This window comes from Ctenopharyngodon idella, chromosome 7 (genome assembly GCF_019924925.1).
Source record: "Ctenopharyngodon idella isolate HZGC_01 chromosome 7, HZGC01, whole genome shotgun sequence".
Taxonomy (NCBI): Eukaryota; Metazoa; Chordata; class Actinopteri; order Cypriniformes; family Xenocyprididae; genus Ctenopharyngodon; species Ctenopharyngodon idella.
In genome coordinates this window covers 24,755,850-24,778,352 of record NC_067226.1, presented here as the reverse complement: position 1 = coordinate 24,778,352, position 22,503 = coordinate 24,755,850, and the positions used below count along the sequence as shown (strand labels likewise).

At 37.0% G+C, this 22,503-nt stretch overlaps 2 long non-coding RNA genes across 6 annotated transcripts; one reads left to right on the top strand and one right to left on the bottom strand.

The window, feature by feature from the left end:
- Positions 1–32: 32 nt before the first annotated feature.
- LOC127515901 (uncharacterized) lies at positions 33–3,172 on the top strand. Of its 2 annotated transcripts, XR_007930882.1 has the most exons (4): positions 33–141; positions 268–391; positions 699–832; positions 1,673–3,172. It is a non-coding gene; the product is annotated as an uncharacterized LOC127515901 (long non-coding RNA). The 2 variants fall into 2 exon arrangements; XR_007930881.1 differs by lacking the exon at positions 33–141 and having other exon boundaries at positions 170–391.
- A 686-nt stretch (positions 3,173–3,858) lies between these two features.
- LOC127516549 (uncharacterized) lies at positions 3,859–21,573 on the bottom strand. 4 transcript variants are annotated; one of them, XR_007931015.1, is made up of 5 exons: positions 16,452–21,573; positions 16,220–16,364; positions 15,666–15,780; positions 10,152–14,056; positions 3,859–10,048 (listed from the first exon to the last, which is right to left on the bottom strand). It is a non-coding gene; the product is annotated as an uncharacterized LOC127516549 (long non-coding RNA). The 4 variants fall into 4 exon arrangements; XR_007931016.1 differs by lacking the exon at positions 3,859–10,048 and having other exon boundaries at positions 13,084–14,056; positions 16,452–18,271; positions 21,328–21,547; XR_007931018.1 differs by lacking the exon at positions 3,859–10,048 and having other exon boundaries at positions 13,084–14,056; positions 16,452–16,515; positions 17,404–21,516.
- Positions 21,574–22,503: the final 930 nt, after the last annotated feature.

Below are 22,503 nucleotides of genomic sequence, written 5' to 3'. Positions count from 1 at the left end.
GGCGCACTTTCATTTCATTGGCTAAATATGTTATCAGATACACCTACCACGGTTGAGTGTTGGCAGAGTTGTCACGTGATCGAGCACTTCAACAATCGGATTGGTTAAGTCGCACTCCCTGAAAATTTAGTTGTCCAGATGGTAAGAGTTAACTCCATTGAGAAACATTGTTCTTATTTCTTTTTGAAATTGGTTGTTATTACTTGCATGTAAACCAAAATCGTTATCAATTTTCTTTTCATTATCAACATAACATGTTTGATCCAGAGCATTCAGTACACCGCCCCCCATCTGGCAATGGGAGCAGTGCGCTGGGTAACCATGCATTTTACCCGGGCAAAGGCACGGAAGGGAAATACCGAGGGCGAAGGAGATTCCACAAACAAAAGTGGTAAGTTGTGTTTATATATGTAAAAGTAGTTTACATGAGGCTGATATTTCGCGTGACACAATAATATATACAAAGTCAATTAAAAGACGCGAATGAACACAAATTCGCGCCAGACGATGCGTCACGGTAGTACGCGTCCGACAGAATTGAAAGTGATTCAATTCACTGATTAATGTATTCCTTATTTTTTCTCTAATTTGTTGGTCTAAACACGCTAGACAAAAGGTATAACGTTAGCTGTTGACTTTTGACTCTGTGCTTGAGGGTCTTCTGATGTATTACAAATTTTTCATGTCATGTTTTGCAGCTGCTAAGATGGACAGTCTCAAGCCTGTTAAACAACATATTCTCTGGAAGAAGGCGGCTGAGATGCTCCAGTCTCTGGAGGAGGAAATGGCTTACTCAAGAATCAACTTGAAGAGAAGTCTGCACAAGAACAAGGTATGTATAAAAAATAAACACGTTTATGTGAAAATAATTAAATTTAAAACTACATGGCGCTGATTTTTGTCCATAATGTTTAATTGAAACAAAAAAGGGTTGCCTTCGATATTATAATAGTTATTGTAAAGTTCTACACAATGCAGCTTGAAAATAGAACACTACTGTATTTTTTTCTTTTTGTATATATCAAACCTAAGAGACTTTGTACACATTATTTGTAATTCTGCAATGTCTCTTTAGACACAATGTAATCTCCACCACATTAATAATCAACAATAATAAACATTCTATAATGTTATGCAGTGGGTATAAGTGCAGAGCTGAGGGTGTTTAATGTTGGGTATCGTTGAATATCAGCCAGCTACATAAAAACTGGACTCATTTAAGAGCTGTTTGTGTGCAAAATAGAGCTGCATAATTCTGGATAAATTGAGACTTTTTTTTTTTTAATGAAGGTTGTAGTTCTCTCACAATTCTGAAGAAAAATATTAGACAACTAAACAAAATCTCATGGAATTTATAAATGGAATGATTCAATGACTCACTCAAGATTTACTTGTTTTATTATTGGATGAATCAGTGTTTTTGAATGAATCTCTTGAATGAATGATTCAAAGACAAATACATTTTTAACAGCCACTTTCGCCACCTAAAAAAAATTAAATTAAAAATGTTGCACACCCAGGAATAGATGGTGGAATTGAACTTGAATTTTACAACAACTACCTGATTCCTGACCTTAAGTATCCGATTCTGGAATTGGACTTGATTTTCGATTCCCAGTTCTAGTGAAGTTACGCTCTAAACATTATTTGTGTTTGTTTTATCATTTGACAGATGGGAGATAATGGCCACTGGAGATGAGGAGCCACAGGCCATGATGCTGGACTCCAGCACTGATACTAGCACTGATTCAAGCTCCAGCTCTACCTCTGACTCTTCGGTTGAGGAAAAGAAGAAAAAGAAGTATAAAAAGAAAAATGGCAAGAAGAGAAGTAAAAAAAGAAAGAAGGAAAACAAAAAGATGAAGAGGTCAGGTGGAAAAGGAGAGCGAGGTATGGTAGGCTCTTAAGACATGCTGTACTTATTTAGGTATTAGCCTAGGTGTTTAGGTTATCATTTGTATCTTACCTGATAGCACACTTACATGTAGACAGCAGATGCTTTCCAGATCAAGAGATCATTAACAGACATCTTACAGACTTGCGTGTGCTATCTGGGTTAGTGGCTTTTTAACTGGATTTGAGGCATTGTGCACACTATCCTGCAACATCACTCTTATCATCTCTCTTTTGAATGACATGAAATCAACATGTCAAAAGCTTAACTGTTCTGTTTGTTTTTCTTGAGTCAGCGATGATCTGTATCTAACTTTTTTTTTTCTTACATATGTTTTGAATGAAGTAAATAAAGACAGACTATGTATGCACTTACTTATTATGGCTGGATGAGGTGAAGCTGTAATTAATCATTAAATATAAAGAATATGCTGGCTAGTTTTTACCTCATTTTTTAAACCAAAAATAAGCAAATAGTCTTGCCTTAATTAGCAGACTGCCCTCACACTATAAAATACAACAGATGTTCTAAATCAAAGACACACACCTTAATCTAAGTTGTAACTTTCCTTTTGAAGAGAACATTTTTGGGAAACACTGTGGCTCACCCTGCAACTAAGACACCACACAAGACACTACATAGAACTCATTGGTGATTTATTCAATTGTTTTCTTTTCAGTTGCCTCAATTTCAGATGTGGTGAAAAGATATCTGAGTGTCCTAAAACTTGTGTAAAAAGGCTTCAGGATGACTGCAGCCTTCAAGAAAGCTCACGTTTCAAGAAATGCTGTGAAAGACACGGCAGCAATTGCAGAGATTTACATAGCAGACAAAAGTGTCCTAGACCAGTTCAAGGGTAAATACACACTTTTGAAACTAGCACAACTTTGTCCAAAAAAAAAATAGCTGGTGAACTGGCAGAAAAGATCATTGAAATGAAAAATAACAAACAGCTCATCCCCTTTCTGCAAAGAAAGACTGAATGTAGGAAACAGGATGTTAGCTAAGTTTGAGTAGATTGTAAGTAGATACGTTTTGTTTTTCATAATTTAAAGTTCAAGTTGCTTTGCCCCTACGATGACATGGTAGAGACTTGTTTGATTATTTGTAGTGCTGCCAGTGCAGCATGTTTATTTTATTTTGTTGTTTTGTTTTTGTTTTATGTAATGTTAATTCAAGTGAAGTTTGATACAACATAAATAGACTGTTCAGATCTGATGCCCTAGTGAACAATGGGTTTGTATAAATATATTGTTAATAAAACAACTTTCTCTAATATCCTGTCTGTAGTGTTGGTCCTATTGTAGTTCATCGTCTGGTATTAACTTCTCATTTTAAATGGTAAATATCTTGCATATAATTAATGGATGGCTGTATGTTTTCTGTTGATAGCTTATAGACTTTCAACTGTTATCAACTGTTTTTCACTTCAATTGCATTCAACTGTCGGCCGCTTTGCAGTTCCTATTTCCAATGCGAATGCAACCAGGAACATGGCCCGGGGGAGAAATTAGTTCTTTGGGAACTATCCTAGTGGCTAGTTCCTAGAACTAAGTTCCTAGAACTATTCGGTGCAAAAGCCCCTCATAAGTACTTCTCAGCCATCCAATCAGAGTGCACGTGGTAATACACTATATTTACATATTGAATTAAATTGTTTGTAAGTAACTGGCTTTGTATGTTAGCTTATCTTGCTAATTGGATAACATGAAAACACAAGGAAAATAAATATGTTAAATGGCATTTATTGTTTTGATTTACAATATTATAAAGATGTTTGGTGGCAGTTAAGTAGATCCAGAAACCAGTTCATGCACTAGCCACAATATCCACCCAAACAACCACAATCCACCGCAAACCACCACCTCCAACTAGTGGTTAAACGGATCGTTGTTGATCCGTGATCCGTACGGATCAAGCCCCACGGTTCGGGACGCATAAGATTCGCGGATCAATTGCAAGTTTAACCGCAATAGAGTGAAAGGTTATCATTTGCACGTGTTTTGTCTTGCTAGTTTACACATTAAATAGATATAAAACCATTCCAGCGCTAGAAGAGGCAAAAGAGGATTTAATTCGGTATCGCACGCCACGCTGTTATCGGTACGCACATACATACAAGGCTCGCGCGCACACACACAGAGAGAGAGAGAGGCGCCTTTCAGAAAGCTCGCAAACTCCAAATTGATTTCTTTATCGCGTCCTCAATGCACTTGGATGGACACATACACGCATTACGTCAGTCAAAATACCCCTCTCGGCAGGTATTCTTGTAAACACATTCGGTTATGTCTTAATTGAACAAGGTGAGAATTCGGATGTGTATCTATGGGATGTGTGCGTGCATGGGGTCTTACTCTTAAAGTGACAGCAACCTATAAATACCTGCTGTTGTCTGTCATGTAAATCAAACAACAAAACACAGCTTTAACAAAGATTAATCTATATTAAATTTATACAGTGAACAGTGTCATTTTACATTTAATTATTACATTTCTGTACACGAAAATTAATACTACAGTTGGACCTTATACTTTATTTGTAACTTTGTTGTATTTATCTATGCTTGTAATTGGTGTACAGTATTTGTTCTTTTTACAGTCTGTTCACTTGCCTTCAATAATGTATTAGTTAGGCTAGTAGTTTCTGCTGTGGTATCGGAGTAGTTAAAGTGGGCTAAGTAATAAATGCAAAGTTACCCCCCAATTTTTTTTTATTTTTTTATGCTGATCTGAAAAATGATCCGATCCGTGACTTAATAACCGTGATATGATCCAAACCGTGAGTTTTGTGATCCATTGAACCACTACCTCCAACCATGACATCCAACACAGGAAATTGTGCTTTTTTGGAGAGTATTTATAATTCCTTAAAATAAAAAAATAATGAATATTAATCTGCTGTGTTATATTAATTTTTTAACACGTTAAACTAAAAAAAAATTAATCACATGCGTTAACGTGATAATTTCATCTTTAAGAAAGTACAAGTACCTAAAGAATAAGCATATATCTAAAGAGTCGTAAATTAATAAGTACTAGTACCTTATGGAATAGATACTATCTAAAAAATAAGTACTAGTATCATGAAAATAGATACTAAACATTTTTTAAGAGTTTGATGTTAACAGCTACTAGTATCTAAAATAAGATCTAGTACCTAAAGAATAAGCACTAGCAATTGAATAAAAACTAGTACCCAATGGAAAAGATACTAGTATCTAAAAAAAAAAATACTAGAACATTTTAAGGATTAAATGTTAAAACGGCTTGCCATACTACACCCCATGACGCTTTGCAAGAGTTATGGGAGTAACATCCGTTAAACTGTAAACAATTAGCGAAAGGCTCGCTCTATGAATGCAATAAGCTTTTTTTTTTTTTTTTAACTGGGTACAATGAAGTGACATTATTCTACTCGGCCTTCAACCATCAAACATTAAAAGGAAACTTAAACATGTAAAAGTATTAACATGATTAACGTGATTACCCCAAAAGCTCAACTATTTACATAGCAATATTATGGATGTGTTAAATATCACTGTAGTAATATATGTCTGTATTATGTAGCATACATTGCCTTAATCGGACCTGTTCATTAACTTTAGCATTGAGTGATAATATTTCAAAAGTGGTTTCCGACATTTTGACAGATTTATCTAATTTAGAAACATTCCAGTAAAAATTGCTAATAGGGATTAAAAGTGAAAAGAGAAGACAATTACATTTTAAAGCATCCGTGTGAAAAGAGACATTAGGATTTGGGGAGAAAACAAGAGATTCTTAGTGCATATATTAATGGTATATCGTAAATTAAATCGGGAGAGAAAAAGAAAATAATCAGGAGGGAAAGAATGCAGCAACTGAAAAGAGCTCTTGCTACAGATATTCTTGTGATACCATGTTGTATTAAAATACCAAGTGTTACATTATTCTTCTGACGTCTGAAAATAAAACACAAACCACTGGTTTCACAGACAAAGCTTAAGCCTATAGTGCCAGATTAAAATGCATGTTTGAGCTGTTTTAACTTAAAGCAACTTGCACTGACATATCTTAAAATATGTCAGTGGCATTGATTTGTTGCACAAGATGCACACTTTTCTAAGGCATGTTTAAAAAAGCTACTTAAATGTCCTAATTGAACTAAAGCCTAATCCTGTGAGGCCTGTCTGTGAAACCAGGCTGAAGGAAATTTTCAGTCAAACTGACCGATAAGAATTATTTGTAGCTCAGCCTTATAATTTGAAATGATTTGTTTGTCTTTTTGAGTGGAAGTTCCACAAACCGGAAGTCCTTCCCATAATCTAAAACAGGAAAAAGGTGGATACTCACATCAGCAAATTCTTGTTCATTCATTCATTCATGAGCATTCGTTTAATGTGTCACTGAACAGAAGAGAAGCTTTCAGGAGCACAAGTTTTCCTGGCAAAAATGCCCCAAGTCATAACACGAAAACACATACAAATGAAAGATACATACTACAACTCTGCTGACATATGACCATCCAAAATTATCATGAAAGTGCCCAAATACTTGTCAATAAGATGTTTTAATTTGTTATTTTCACCAGCTTAAAGCAGCTAAACATAATTTTTTTTTTGTAGGGAATTTTTTTTTTCTTTTCTTCACAACATGGCACCCATCGTGGCTGACGTGTTTGCTTCGCTCTCCCGATACCATTGTGTTGTATGTGTATTAGTGTTATTATGTGTTTTGAACACACACTTTATGCATGCGACAGTAAGATACAGTAAGGACGAACTTTAAGACATTGGCAAAGTGCATTATAAACTTAAAGGGTTAGTTCACCCAAAAATAAAAATAATGTCATTTATTACTCACCTTCATGCCACTCCACACCCGTAAGACCTTCGTTAATCTTCGGAACGCAAATTAAGATATTTTTGTTGAAATCCGATGGCTCAGTGAGGCCTCCATAGCCAGCAACGACATTTCCTTTCTCAAGATCCATTAAATGTACTAAAAACATATTAAATTTATTTAAATCAGTTCATGTGAGTACAGTGGTTCGATATTAATATTATAAAGCGACGAGAATATTTTTGGTGTGCCAAAAAAACAAAATAACGACTTATATAGTGATGGCCGATTTCAAAACACTGCTTCATGAAGCTTCGAACCCTTTAAAGTCCCCCTGAAATCAAAATTTAAGTTTTTTAGCTTTTAGTATGAATATGTTAGCCTTAAGGTTATGAATAAGCTGGTGTGTTCCAAAACAATGACAAAATTCACATTTAGAAAATATAAGTATTCAAAACTTACAGTCTCTCACTTCCGCTAAAATGGATCACAGATTTTAATGACATCACATCGCACTTCAGCTTCTCATCAAATCTTCTGTCCAATCAAATGCTCTCTAGAATCTGAAGTCCCGCCCCCTCCTACACTATCAACAGACACTGAAGCTGCGGCTGAAATCGGTCATTTGTTCACACATTTACTAGTTTCTACATGGTGAATAGCACATAGTGCACTATATAGAGAACAGGGAATGGTTCAGACAGTGTAAATATGCTTTCCATTGACGCGAATGAAGTCCGTTTTCGCGTTAGTATAACATGAACCGCTGCAGCGCGAGCACAGTGCTCTGGCCCAGGGACACGAGAGCACAGAGCGGATCATATCCGCGAGTTGGCTCAGACCACGAAAGGTACCCATTTGAATTCTGCACAGAATGCTGTATTTTAAAGTGATATAGAGGAGATAAGGATGATAAACGGTTAGATATTAAAAGGAAACAGAGGTTTTACTGAGTTTAACGGCTCTGGTCGATCTTTGATAAAAAAACGAAACGCTATTGGCTATTTTAAAAAAGGGGCGGGGCTGTTCGATATATCGCCCTGTCTTCCTGTTTCAGTTGAAATTACGTCAAAACATTGAATAATGCTGCGCGTTCCAAGACACTTCAGTGGGCCTTTAAATATCGCCTGTTGGATTGTGATTTTCTACTACATCTGGACCCAGCTAACACCAGTCGGCATGATATGGCAGTACTGGCTTCGCTTGAGTGGCGCAACCAATGAGCAGGTCATCCAAGGCGGAGACGAGGTAGGAGAAGTGGGCTGCATGCCAGACTAAAGGCTAGAGCTACGCGACCACCGTTACCTAGTCTGCTACTAGCTAATGTCCGCTCATTTGAAAATAAAATGGACGAGCTGAGAACCAGAATTACTGTCCAGCATGAGTTAAGGGAATGTTGTGCTCTTATTATCACGGAAACTTGGCTTTCGGACAAAGTGCTGGATTCGGTTCTCTTGCTCTACACACACACCATTTACTGCGGAGATCGCACATCGGCGTCAGGAAAGAGGTGGTGTATGCGTCTATGTTAACAACAGGTGGTGTGGGGATGTGCAGGTTGTTGAAAAGCACTGTTCTGCGGACATTAAATTTTTAATGGTGAGGTGTAGACCCTTCTATTTACCACGGGAGTTTAGCGCTGTGTTTTTGTTGACTGTTAACATTCCGCCAGAGGCCGATCACGTGACTGCACTGGGGGTACTGCACGGTGTCATCAGCAGGCAGGACTGTACATCCTAGGGTGACCACCCGTCCCGCTCTGCGTTGTACTGCACAGCATTTTCCCCCCTTGTCCCGCATTTTCATCTGTCTGTTGGTTTTTAATTATCATATTAAGAAAACGTGCATGTGTTCTTTTGCCTTTTTAAGAAAGCATTTTATTTATTCTTTTTGCGGCGTAGTTTTCACCTATATTTAACAGCACTTCGTCAGAAGTAACATTCCTCCTTACACAAATACAACAGACATTTTTTAAATCCTATCCAATGGTTGAAAAGAAATGAGTAAACAAGGTCACTAGTAGGGCTGTGCTCAGAATATCGATACAGCGATACATCGTCATGAACTCGCGACGATGTGCGTATCGATACAGCAACTGCCGTATTGAGTCTGTCGTGCTTTTGAATGTAGCCAATAATCACGTGACTTCAATTGGCGCTAATTTAGCAACGCGAGCAGCAGAGCGAGACATTCAAAATGGATAATGGAGGATTTTGCCACCGCCGACAAAAGTAAAATCAAAAATATGGGAGAATTTTGGGTTTTACGCTAAACCGGAGAGTCAGACATTAGACATGAGTCATGTGATATGCAAGAACTGCAAAACAAAAGTTAAGTACTCCGGCAACACGACAAACCTCTCTCTGCATATGTCAAGACATCATCCAGACCAGCCAGCCCTGGTCGCAGCAGGTAGGCCTAGTAGCACATATCTGTCATCCCAGAAGCAGCCAACGTTGCCTGATGCTTTCATCTCAAAACTCTTACCCACGGCTCAGCGATCTCAAAAGATTACAAATGCATTAATGCGCTTAATATGTCAGGATTTACGGCCATACAGCGTTGTCGAGAATAACGGCTTCAGACAATTGCTTCATGAGTGTGAGCCACGCGACACAATACCAACACGTCAGTTTTTAACAGAAACGGCAATTCCCCGGTTGTATGATGAAGTTAAGCGAGACGTTCTGCTGTCACTGTCTTCTGCACAGAGAGTTTCCATTTCCTGTGATGCTTGGATTCGAGAGCAACCCAATCGTATGTTACTGAAGATGTAATTGTTATGACTTTGTTTGGTGCACATTCCAACACTTAAGACCAAATTGTTAAATACTAGGTGTTTAAAAGAGTTTGAGGGAACTAAGTTAAATTTAAGTTGTTACAGTTTTCGCTTTTATGGAATATGTTTTAAGTTTTGTTTAGTCATTGAGCTTTGCTGATATGCTTCAGTGTCACTATAATTGTCATTTCAGTTTCTGAGGCAGAGACTTTAAAAGCAAAAGGAAGAGCCATTCTAAGCTTTTTTTTGTGACAATTTTTTTTATTTCATTTAAGTCATTGGTTTTTTAATGACAAAAACAAAATTGTTTTTCAGTTATCACAACTGTTATAACACTGGTTATTCAATAAACACCTATTACTGTTACTAAACTCTGCTCATAAGAAATTTAAATTCCAAATTGATCCATATCGTGATACGTATCGTATCGTAGCTTTAGTATTGTGATGCGTATCGTATCGTGACATTGTTGGTGATACACAGCCCTAGTCACTAGTAGGTTGTGATGGCTGTCAATCAAAATGTGGAGCGGTGATTCGTTCCATGCGTTCCCTGTCAGAAAATAAATGGATAATTTGGTAAATTAAAATTTTACAAGGCGGCATAATGGCAACAAAAAATGTTCTTTTAGTAAAGGCTGGGCTAGGACATATACCTGGGTGAGGCCGATAGAAGGGGATACCGAAAGAGTGTTTTGAGGTCTATGTAAAGCAGCTTTTCTGTTTCACATGGAGGAGAATATGACGTTAGGCATCGCAGCACATGCGAATCACACAAGAAAAGGGAACAGAAAGAAACGTCCACTTTGCCTTTGGGCTCAGTGATGTTGAATTTAAATGACATGTAAAATAAAGACGTTGTGACATTGTGATGTAATGTGTTTTCTGAAAGGGACTAAAGAACAAAGTATTTTTATCAGCTGAAAGGCAGAATACAAATGTTTTTATTAAGTTAGACAGACAGTTTAAGGTTGTTTTAGTGTTGGTAACATGTCCCACATTGTCCCACACAAACTTAGTAATCATCCCACATTTGATTTGTTTGATGGTGGTCACCCTAGTACATCCAGATGCTGTGTTCATTGTAGCTGGAGATTTTAACCATTGTAATCTCAAGAATGTCTTCCAAATGTACCATCAAAGCGTGTGTTTTCCAACAAGGGAGAATAACACTTTGGATCAAGTGTACAGCAATGTGAATAATGCCTACAAGGCTGTGCCTCTGCCACATTTTAGACAGTCAGACCACATCTCAGTGTTTCTTTACCCAGTGTACAGACAACTCCTTAAGCAAGTCCCTCCAGTAAGTAAAACTCTTACCCCTGGTTTCACACACAAGACTTAAGCTAGTCCTAGACTAAAATGCATGTTTGAGCTGTTGTAACTGAAAACAACTAGCACTGACATATCTTAAAATATGTCAGTGTCATTGTTTTGTCTCAAGATGCACACTAGTAATGTGTTTTTCTAGTGAAAGTTTATAAAAGCTACTTAAATGCCTTAATTGAACTAATCCTGGCTTAGGCTAAGCCCTGTCTGTGAAACCGGCCTTAAAGTGTGGAATGAAGAATCAGAGTAAATGCTTCAGGACTGCTTCGAGACTACAAATTGGGGTGTGTTTAAAACTGATGCTCTAAGAGAGGATTTTACTGTGGACTTGGAGGAGTATGCGGCAGCTGTAACTGGTTACATCAGTATATGCATTGAGAACATCATTCCCACTAAATACTGTAAGTTTTATCCCATTGATAAACCTTGGATCAATGGTGAGGTGTGGGCCATGTTATGTGCTAGCTCCACAGCATTTGCTTCAGGTGATATTGAGGAAAATAAAAAAGCTAGATACAACTTGCATAAATCAATCGGAAATGCTAAGAGATATTACAGTAAAAGGCTGGAGGGATATTACACCACTGCAGATTCACCGCGCATGTGGCAAGGCTTGCAGCATATCACGGGATATCGGCGGAGGAGCCAGGGAGTCATGAATATCAAGACTACACTCCCAGATGAGCTGAATGAGTTCTGTGCTCATATTGAGGCCCCAAACATCTGCCAACAGCATTGGATTCTGGATTCTGAGGGCACACTGGATATGCCACTCACCCTGTCATCAGCGGAGGTGCGCATGACTCTGAAGAGAACGAACCCACGAAAGGCAGCCGGCCCAGATAACATCCCGGGGCGGGCTCTTAGGTTTTGCTCATCGGAGCTGCATGGCTGATGTGTTCATGGACATTTACAATCTGTCCCTTGCTCAGGCTTTGGTGCCTACCTGCTTCAAGTCCACCACAATTGTGCCCCTTCCAAAGAAAAACACTGTGGCATGTCTAAATGATTATCATCTGGTGACACCTATTGTGATGAAGTGTTTTGAAAGGACAGTTATGTCCTACATAAAAAAGACCATCCCAGCCACTTTGGACCCATTTCAATTTGCATATCGACAGAATAGGTCCACCGATGATACTGTTAATGCTGCCATCTACACAGCCCTCAAACATCTAAAGGGTAAGGATACATATGTGAGAATGCTTTTTATTGATTACACCTTGGCATTTAACACAGTTATACCACAAAGGCTTTCTGAAAATCTCTTTGCTCTCGGATTGACATCTTCACTCTGTAACTGGGTGCTGAACTTTCTGACGGATAGACCTCAGTCAAAGTAGGTAATCGGACATCGGGCATTCGAACTGTAAGCACAGGAATTCCTCAAGACTGTTTTGAGCCCACTGCTTTATACCATCTTCACCTACAACTGTGTGGCTTCTCAGACTAACACCAGGATTATAAAATTTGCGGATGAAACAGTCATCGGACTGATCACTGGTGGAGAGGAAATATACAGAAAAGAGGTAGCAGGACTGATGGTCTGGTGTCAAGAAAATAATCTCTCCTTAAATGTACAAAAGACGAAGGAGATGATAATCGATCCGAGGAGGATGAAGGAGCGGCATACCCCAATCTACGTTGGAGAGACAGAGGTGGAGCGGGTGAAAATCTTTAAATTTCTCGGAATCCACATCAGCGGGGATCTTACCTGGTACAATTCCACCATGCATCAAGACTAATGATGCAAACTCTATATTGATACTTTCACACTTCTTCTTACAAGTCCACCCCCTCTACCATCATCATCACTCTCAGTCATGTGTGCACTGCTGCTGGGCCTTTGAGACCTGCGGTCAGCACACCACGCATGCCTCTGCACATGCAACATGCTTTAAACACCATCAGTGATCTGAGATATCAACCATTTGTTTCTTTGGTGTTTTATTTCAATAAATCATCAAAGCCACTGTCCCAAATGGACTTACAATAGCCACTGTGTGCGCGTGATCATGAAGTCCACGAGACCCTCACTAAAAAATGTTGGGTTAAAAATAACCCAACAAGTAACCCAACTATGGGTTAACATAGCACCTTCCCAACTGTGGGTTATTTTTAACCCAATGGTTGGGTTAAAAATAACCCAACAGTTGGGTTAACTATTTACTTTTATTCATGACATTATTATAATATATAAAACATACTTTGTTTTCTAGATTGTCTATTTGTATAAAATAACATGTTTTAACAAATATATTTTAAATTACAAATGAAATATTGTGGAGTCATTTAATGTAAATATCATAAATGTACATACATACATCAATTCAAAACAAATTTGTACAAACAGTACACATTCAAAACCTACACAAACATGTACAGAGTAAACTCAAAACATAAATAAAATATGTATACAGAACACACAAAAATTCAAAATGAACACTACATTTAAACCTACTCAAAAGTGTACAGTACAAATATTAAATTCAAACCTATAAATTTGTACAAACAGTACACAATTAAAACCTATATTTAAAACCTTCACAACCATGTAGAGTAAACTCAAAACACATAAAATGTACATACAGAACACACAAATACAAAACGGTTGTACACTAAATGAGAAACTACGAGTACACATAAATTCATAACATTAAATTCTTCAATAAATAAACATATCTTTAATGAAAAGTCAACACTGTAGATTGTATGCATTGATGTGTTGTAAACATACCTTAAGTAATAAAACCACAAATATGTTGGACCTAATGATGATGATCAAAGTTCTTAAGGAGGCAGCAAAGTGTTAAGGGAACCCCTCTTAATACACTAGTCAACATTTGAAGTGGATCAAAACCTTTCATCAAAGTTGTCCCTAAAACCTTTTTCTTAGGACAACTTAGTTTTTAGGACAACTTTGATGAACTTTTTTGATCCACTTCAAATGTACTACTACTGTATATTAAAGTTTGCATGCTACAAAACCTCCTAAATGGGAGCAGAAGGCTTTGAACAGTATTTCATATATGTTAAAAAAAAAAAAAAAAAAATTGAAATATACATGCATAGCTTAAAATAAGATCTTCTGTTCAATGCCACAATGAAAAAATAATGTTATTAAAAAAAAAAAAAACCTAAAAAAAAAAAAAAACTTGGGAGTTCTCTTTGTCCTCAAGGCATCAAGTCATGTGGATCCCGGCTTGTCTCACTGCTCAGGTAATGCGCCAACCTTCAAAGAATAAATAAAGTTCAGTCGGCATGCACTGTGACAACATAAGCAGTGTTAAATTAAGTAAAAGTTACACTGAAGCAGTGCTGTACTAAATTAAAATATGGTCACTGAATTGCAACTGCTGTTAAAGGGTTAGTTCACCCAAAAAAAAAAAAAAAGAAGAAAAAGTTAAATTAAATTCTGACTTATTTACACAGTTAAAGAGTTGCATTCTCATGCTAAACATGACCAAAGTTTCAAAACACGAGTTGTGTGAAGCATGTATGTTTGATTTCGGTGACGAATGCTTTGTAAACAAGTCCCAGATCACGGGCGGTGAGTAAAACTGCATCAAATGTCTGTGTTTTATTGGCAATCGCCACTCAAGTGCATATAATGTAAACGGCACAAACATTTTTGTTCCCTTTTTATTTATAATGATGTTGCAGCTTGCAGACGATCTCTACGCAAAAGCTGCGCGCTCATGACTCTTTAGTTCTGCCCACGGCAGGCACGCCTCCAGGGGCTCGGCTTTTGTGGAAAGGCTCGTTACAGAATATCTATCTTTTATAAATATGATAAAACTAATATGAAGGATGCAATACTACTCTATAGGTACTCAAGATTAACATGAGATTGGCAGAAAATGTTGCGTTACCTACCCTTTAATAACTCATGTCTTTCCAAACCTCAAAGACATTTTCAGAACACAAATGAAGATCTTTTTAATGAAATCTGACAGATTTCTGTCCCTCTGTTGACAGCTACGCAACTACCACTTTTGAGGCCCACAAAAGGTAGTAAAAGACATTAAAGTAATCCATGTGACTCCAGTGGTTTAACCTCAGTTTTAGGAAGCGATGCAAGTATATTCTATATTTTATTCCCTAACCATAATTTTCCACTTTATTTACAAAATAATAATCTCCAATGCATGTTCACAGGAGCACCTCAACACATTCATGTTGTTTTGATGCAAGAGCAGACGTTGTTGTGTAAATGCAAAAGTTATGGGTTTTTTTGCACAAACAAAGCACTCGTGTCACTTCATAAAACTGAAACCACGTCTACACTGGACGTGAGCAAAGCGACACATCAAAAGAAAATAGAACCTATTACAATCAGTCATATTGTCCACACTGGATGCGGCGCAACACCAAATTCCTGAGTAAACGGATTCCCTGTTCTATTTCTGATGTAGTCCGAGTGTTCTGCAACGGTCGGTTTGTCACGTTCAGTGTAGATAGCTTTTAGCTGTTGTGGTGCGATGCGACAAAAGTCTGGTGAAGACAAGATGTGAGGTTAAACCTCTGGAGTCACACTGAGAACTTTAGCAATGTCTACTACGTTTCTGGGCCTTAAAAATTTTAGTTGGGTGGACTGTCAATACAGGGACAGAAATTTCTCTGATTTCTTTAAAAAGAATTTGATCTGTGTTCCAAAGATGAGTGAAGGTCTCATAGGTGTGGAACGACATGAGGGTGAGAAATTAATGACAGAATTTTCATTTTTGGGTGAACTAACCTATTAACAAGCAGAATCACTAAAGGAAAGGAGAAATGGATCCATATGTATACAGAGCAGTGTAATTTATCAAAGCTAATTTTGCAGTGTTGCTTTTACTTACAGGCTGAATGTCAGTTAAGCTGTGCTTCATTTCAGCACCATTTTCCCATTTGTGAGGCATGGCGATGATGGCAGGACAGCGGGAAGGGTTTTGAAGGCAGTTTCTCCATGACCATCTTTGAAAGACAAGTTTAAAAACTTTAATTTATACCACGTGTGTGTGGACAAATTTCACATGCACTTAGACATGGCCAATACATTTTTTCCCAAAATAAAACAACCCTTCACTATTCTGAACATCATTAAACTCCCCATTCCAGTTTTTGTTCCACAGGATCAAATCCATGCAGTTTGTTGAGGTGTTGTATGTCTAATTTACACATTAGCTTGGCTGTGAGGACTTCTTGCATTTTTTTGATACTAAATCGTTGTCAGTCATCAAACAACTTGGATTCTGTTTAAATTAAAACATAATGTATTAAAACGAATAAAGACAACTGAGAAAAAACAAACAAACAAGAGTAATAAACTGTACCCTAGTGTTTCCCAAACAACCTGGCTCTGTAGCAGCCCTAGCACTGCACATTTTGTCTCTCTAAAGCTGATTCAACTTACCAGCTTGTTAGTCGAGAGACTCCAAGGCCGGAAAAGGGTGTCAGATAAGGAAGTCATCCAAAATGTGTATTGCTGGGGATACTCTAGGACCACAGTTGAGAACCACTGTCATCCAGCAGCATAAAACTTTCATCCACTCCTTGCTCTGTGTTACAATAAAGCAGAAAAATTAAATATTTTCAGTAAAGTAAATTAGTCTTTAAAAAAGTTGTCATTTATTTAAATAGATTACCTTCAAATGTTTCCATTAAATAGCAGGTTGTTGTAGTCTTTGCTTCACAGATTATTCCATTTGTCTAAATCACAAGTATAAACACATTTAGTACAACAAAAATGCAAAAACTGACATAGCTTCATAAGAAACAACAGTATAAAGATGCTTCAGATACTCCTATAATACATTTACATGCATTACTATATATAACATGGATTATGAATATACCACATTTCTGCAAATACCAGATTTGCAGTTAGTGTTACTACGGTAAACCTAATAAACAGTAAATCTAGGTTATTTATCGATAAAAACACACTGTAACTGTCGTTAACTACTCATAAACTAATCGTTCATTGGTTGCACAACGTTTCTCCAGTTTTTTTTTTTTTCTCCGCGTAGAAGCTTTTGGGAACGATTGAATAATAATTCAAACAGCTCTGTTGTGGTGCCGCATGACCGAGAATCAAGGACCGAGCTTGCGCTTCGTAGGCCGAGCTGATAAACGGTCCGTGCGCCACGGCTCAAATAAGTGCTCTTTCGTTCCGCGTTTCTAATCACACCTGTACAAAAAAAAGTACAAGCTTGAAGCTCAAATTTAGCTGTCATATTATGAAAGATTATCACAAAGACCGTAAAACATGCGTAATGTTGGATAGTGATTGCTGAGACCTAGCCTTCCTTAGTTTAGCGATATATATATTTCACAAGACAATATTATTAGTTACCATTGTAAGGTAATACATCTCTAAGCAGTTTCGCTAGTATGTTTACTTTATCACTGCTAGCGAGCTGACTGGGATAGCTAACGTTAATCATTTCCAGTCGATCTCACTTACCGGAGAACATTAAAACTGACTAGAAAATTACGACTTAAAAATATAAAATTCAGTTTTAGAATATATGTTATGTTTCAGTACACAATACCTAATGTTATAAAAGTTATATACACGAAAACGACATGACTTACCTTCATAATATCAGGTTGCAACAGCTTCTTTCTGTTGACTGTCACTGGACCGTTAAAATTTGAACCGTCTTCACAGGATCCGTATTTAACCCAACAGATGGGTTATTAATAAAAATAACCCAACATTTTTGGTAAATAACCCAACGTTTTTTACTGTGTAGTACCTTTTATATAGATACTTATACTTATTTATTAATAAGTACTAGTATCTATTTAATAGGTACTAGTATCTAATGAATAAGAACTAGAGTCTATTTAATAGGTACTAGTATATAATGAATGAGTACCATTATCTAACAAATAGTATCTAATGAATAAGTACTTGTATCTTTTAAAAGGTATGGGAATAAAATGTTAAAATGGCTTGCCGTTCTTGTTACAGGAGGAGCATCAAGTTTCTGGCTGCAATTCACTTAATGGTCACCGGTTTTGCTAATGACAAGGATTTCTACATATAGCCCAAATAAACAAATAAATAAACATTTTTACTTGTTAGAATATAATTGGCTTTATTGGTTTTGAAGGTACCTAGGAAGCTATTTCACAATTAGAAAGGAAATGAGCTACATCCATTTAAAAAGGAAACAAGGAAACCAGCTAGTCACAATGGTTAGGGTATCAGAAACCGTCCTGAATTTGATCCCAACCAACATCACGCAAGAGAGTTTGAAAATCAAATGAATGTTGCATACACAGATGCATTCACTTACTTTTCAATTCAAACTACAAACCACAACTGAAAGGTGAGCATGGAGCATCAGTAGGTGAAGTAACCAATTTGAATTGCAAATAAATATAGAGGATACACTGCATCATGTTAGCTTAGTGCTCATCTTTTCTTGATAGATAACAGTAACACAATCAGCCACTGAAAATAGAGATGATATAGTATAAAGAACTTGGCAAAGACATTAGCGTTAAACTTGTGCAAAGAGATGTATGCTGGATCTTTCATTGAAAGGCCATAACATAAGACAAGGCTAGTTTATTTATAGCTATAGCACATTTCATACACAATGGTAATTCAAAGTGCTTTACATTAAAATTATCACAACATAATCACAACAGATGCATAAGATATAAAAAAATCATGCATACAAAATAAAAATAACAAAAGCAGAGAATAAAAATGATTAAAATTATTACTAAATTTGGGGTGTCCCTATCTGATTGGCTGCTTGTTCCTGTTTTTTTTAAAGGGATAGTTCATGCAAAAAATAACATTTTGTCATCATTTACTCACCCTCGTGTCCTTCCAAACCTGTACAATTTTCTTTCGTCGGTGAAACATAAAAGAATATATTTAGAGAAATGTTTCTGAGAGTGTTTTTTGTCTATACAATGGAAGTCAATGGAAACCAAAAGTGTTTGGAAACCAACATTCTTCAAAATATCTTCTTTGATGTTTCCCACAGAGTGAGGGTGAGTAAACTATGAAATAATTTTCATTTTTTGGGTTCACTTTAACACTTTAATTAAAGCAGATCCTCTTTAATATATTAGACTTCCTCAATCCATTGGCCTTGCCAGTTTCAGGGGCCATTTACACGACACCATTTTCAAATAAAAACGTAAATCTTTTTATGCCTTTCAGTCGTTCATTTACCTGAAAATGCAACCTTTTGTAAACAGGTTTAAAAGTGCAAGTCAAATTTTTGAAAACGATACTGTTATTGTCTCTGTGTAAACAACAAAAATGCTAATTTGTGAAAATGGTGATGTCGTGTGCATGCATATTACATGTTCAGTCTATAGGCGCGTAGTTTTTCTTTACAAAGTGGGATTGCCATCTACTGGCCTGGCAGCATAATACAGCTTTTTTAGTTGTTTTCGCAGATCAATGTGAACTGGGACTGTTTTGACAGTGGTTTCGTCTGTACATTAAAAATGCAAAGGAAAAACCTTTACATTTTTAGAACATTGTTGTCGTGAAAATGTACCCTCAGATTCACCTTAAAATATTGGTGTGTGGGACACTGTAAGCACGGACTGACGCATAGTACACTGAGTTTTTAAAAGCTTAGCTTTAATGTGTGCTATAAATATATGCTGCTAAAAATGGCTGTTGAGACATTCTCAATTGAAACCGAGTAGTGGTTTGGACCCAGAAACCCGTATTTGATATGTCACAAGTCACAACTTAACAAGCGGATTTATATTTTACTATTATAATTTTTTTTGTTGTTTTTGTTTTGTATTATGTCACTGTATGCTCATGTTTTCTCTGCAATAAAAAAAATCCTACCTTGAATATATGCAAAATGGCAGCATTTTATTTATTTTTTGTCCATACAATGGAAGTCTATGTACAATGAAAGAATTTTCATTATTGTGTTAACTTTCACTTTTTTCATTTTAATTAAAACAGGTCATCTTTAAGATATTGGACTGTGCTAATACAGGATAGACCATGTACAGTTGGAACACATTGCTTTTTACATTACCACACAAAAACTAATCATTAATAACATGTAATTTTTTTCATGTGATATTTCTTAACAGAACAATTAAGATTAAGAGTTCACATTAGGAATAGGCACTAGACTTAAAGGGTTAGTTCACCCAAAATGTGAGTGGTGCTTGCCATGGCAAAACTCAGATGCTAGGGTGGCATGGGTGGTTGCTAGGGTGTTGCTAGGGTATCCTGGATGGTTGCTAGGATGCTGTTAAGATATTCTGAGTTTCTGCTAGGGTGTTCCCAGGCGGTTGATAGGGTGTTCTGTGTGGTTGCTATAATGTTGCTAGGAGGTCGTTATGGTGTCTTGGGTGGTTGCTATGGTGTTGCTAGGCGGTTTTTAGGGTATCCTGGGTGGTTGTTAGGGTGTTCCTAGGCGGTTGCTAAGGTGTTCTGGGGGTTGCTAGGTCATTGCTACAGTGTTCTGTGTGGTGTCTAGGCCATTGGTAGGGCATTGTTAAGGAGTTGCTAATGGCTAAAGCTAATGCTCTCGCTTTGGTGGTAAGCAGGGAAGGAGACAAGAGGCCGTTTTTTTAAAATTGATATCAATGGAGGACAGGCTTCACTAAGCTAAATAAACAGCTTTTGTGAGGAAATAGCTTATCATTTAATGAATCAACAGCCTGTTCGCTAATCTTTAACATGTTTTACACTAAACAATACTTTCATTGGGAACTATATGTAGATTTTACATTGATAAAAAAAAACTATTTTTGAAGAGAAGAGCAGAGTAGGGAATGTCGCGACTCATTAACGGCATTACCACCTGCAAATGTGTAGTATTTAATAATAGGCATTGTGTAATATTGAGTGATATTGCATATTGTCTAAAGAAAAACAACATCGATGACTGCCATGCACTATGCTGATATAAAGCATTTTAATGAATAAAGAGAAAATTAATGATTTAATTATAAATATTGTATTATATTGTTGTTAAAATGATGTGTTCTCTCTATGGCTTCCAAGTTTCAACAAATAAATTAGACTTGAATTGTAATGATTTATGACTGATGTGTATGCCTAATAATGATAGCGCTTTTTAATGAATCAAGGTAAACAAAATATAAAGATTTTAATAAATAAATGTATTATGGTTCCAGATTTCAACAATTAAATTACAATTACATGTTTAGTCACTAATATCATTGCTGTGTATGCCCAATAAAGCTGTTTTTTAAGGAACAGATTCCAATCAAATCTTAAATGTGGGTTGTAGTGACTAGTAATCTACAGCTAATAGTGCAATTCGCGCACTTTTTCCCGCTCAGTAAAGCACATTCACAAACACTGCAGTCCTACTGTACGTTTACTATCGATATAACACCAAATATAGAACATTATTCACAAGACGAACACGCTAATCCACAATACACCTCGTGTAACGTAAACTGTCACTGACTGTCATAAAACTCTGAACGCTGGCCACTGACGTCACTGCCATTATATGATAGACTGAGGTGCCTCACCTAATCCAAGTTAGCCGTTACGCTTTTTCCAGTGGTAAGAGCCACAGACCCTCTCATCTCCCAATAATAAATCTCTGGAAACGCATCCGTGTGTGTTGAGGGGAAGCAACAAACCATCTCTGAGAAAACTAGCGAAAACAAAGCTTTTCAAAAAGCTTCGCAAAGTGATTCACTGTTTAGAAGCTCTTGAAACGCCACCCTCTGGTGACTCCTGCTGGTCAGAACGGTGAAATGCAAAAAGAATTTGTACATAGCCTAAAAGTAGTAGTCAGGGGCGGATTAAGGTGGTCAGGGGCCCCTAGGCTGCTCTTTGTGTGAGGCCCCCCCACCTTAATCATTATGTCAATTTAGGTATTTTTTTCAGTATATCTTGTTCACGTTGTTGTTTTAACCTTTGTATTTTCCGATTTTTTGTGCTCCACTATCGTAATTTCTTTCTGACATTTTGCCGCTATGCCGCCTAGCAATAGCAGTGACGTAATGATTAACATGATTTGATCAGCAGCTGATTGGACAGATGTGACCCAAATGTCACATCTATCCAATCACCTGATTTTTTAATGTTTCTTATGGGCCAATGAGGGTCTTTTTTTGTTCGCGCTGTAAATTAAAAAAAAAAAAAAATAGCCTGGCCAATCCGGGGCCCCTGCACACGTGGGGCCCCTAGGCTGCAGCCTAGGTAAGCCTGTGCGTTAATCCGCGCCTGGTAGTAGTAAAACCATAGTTCATTTTCACGAGGGACTGCCAGTGACAGGCTGTTGCACCCATAAAATGCAACCTTTTTTATTCTGACAGTGTATGATTTATATTAACATTAGTTAATACAGTTAATACATTAGTTAACACCTATAACATGATCTTTTAACGTTCGATTTAAATAAATGTAATTGCACAAACTATGTAGACTACAATTTCAATTTGTTTATTGTAAAATAACTCAAACTTATCTTTTTCTGTCCTCTTCATTAATCGCTGCGTCTCATTTCGCATTTGAAGGCTGCATACGTCATCGAGGCGGTCTCATTTAAGAAAAGTAACCGTTAGATTGCAAAGTAAGAAAGCTTTACAGTATTTTACACTTCACAAGTAATAACAGTCAATTTTGTTACGGTTACTTTTCTTAAATAAGACATCCTCGATGACGTATGCAGCCTTCAAATGCGACCTCCGGAGGAC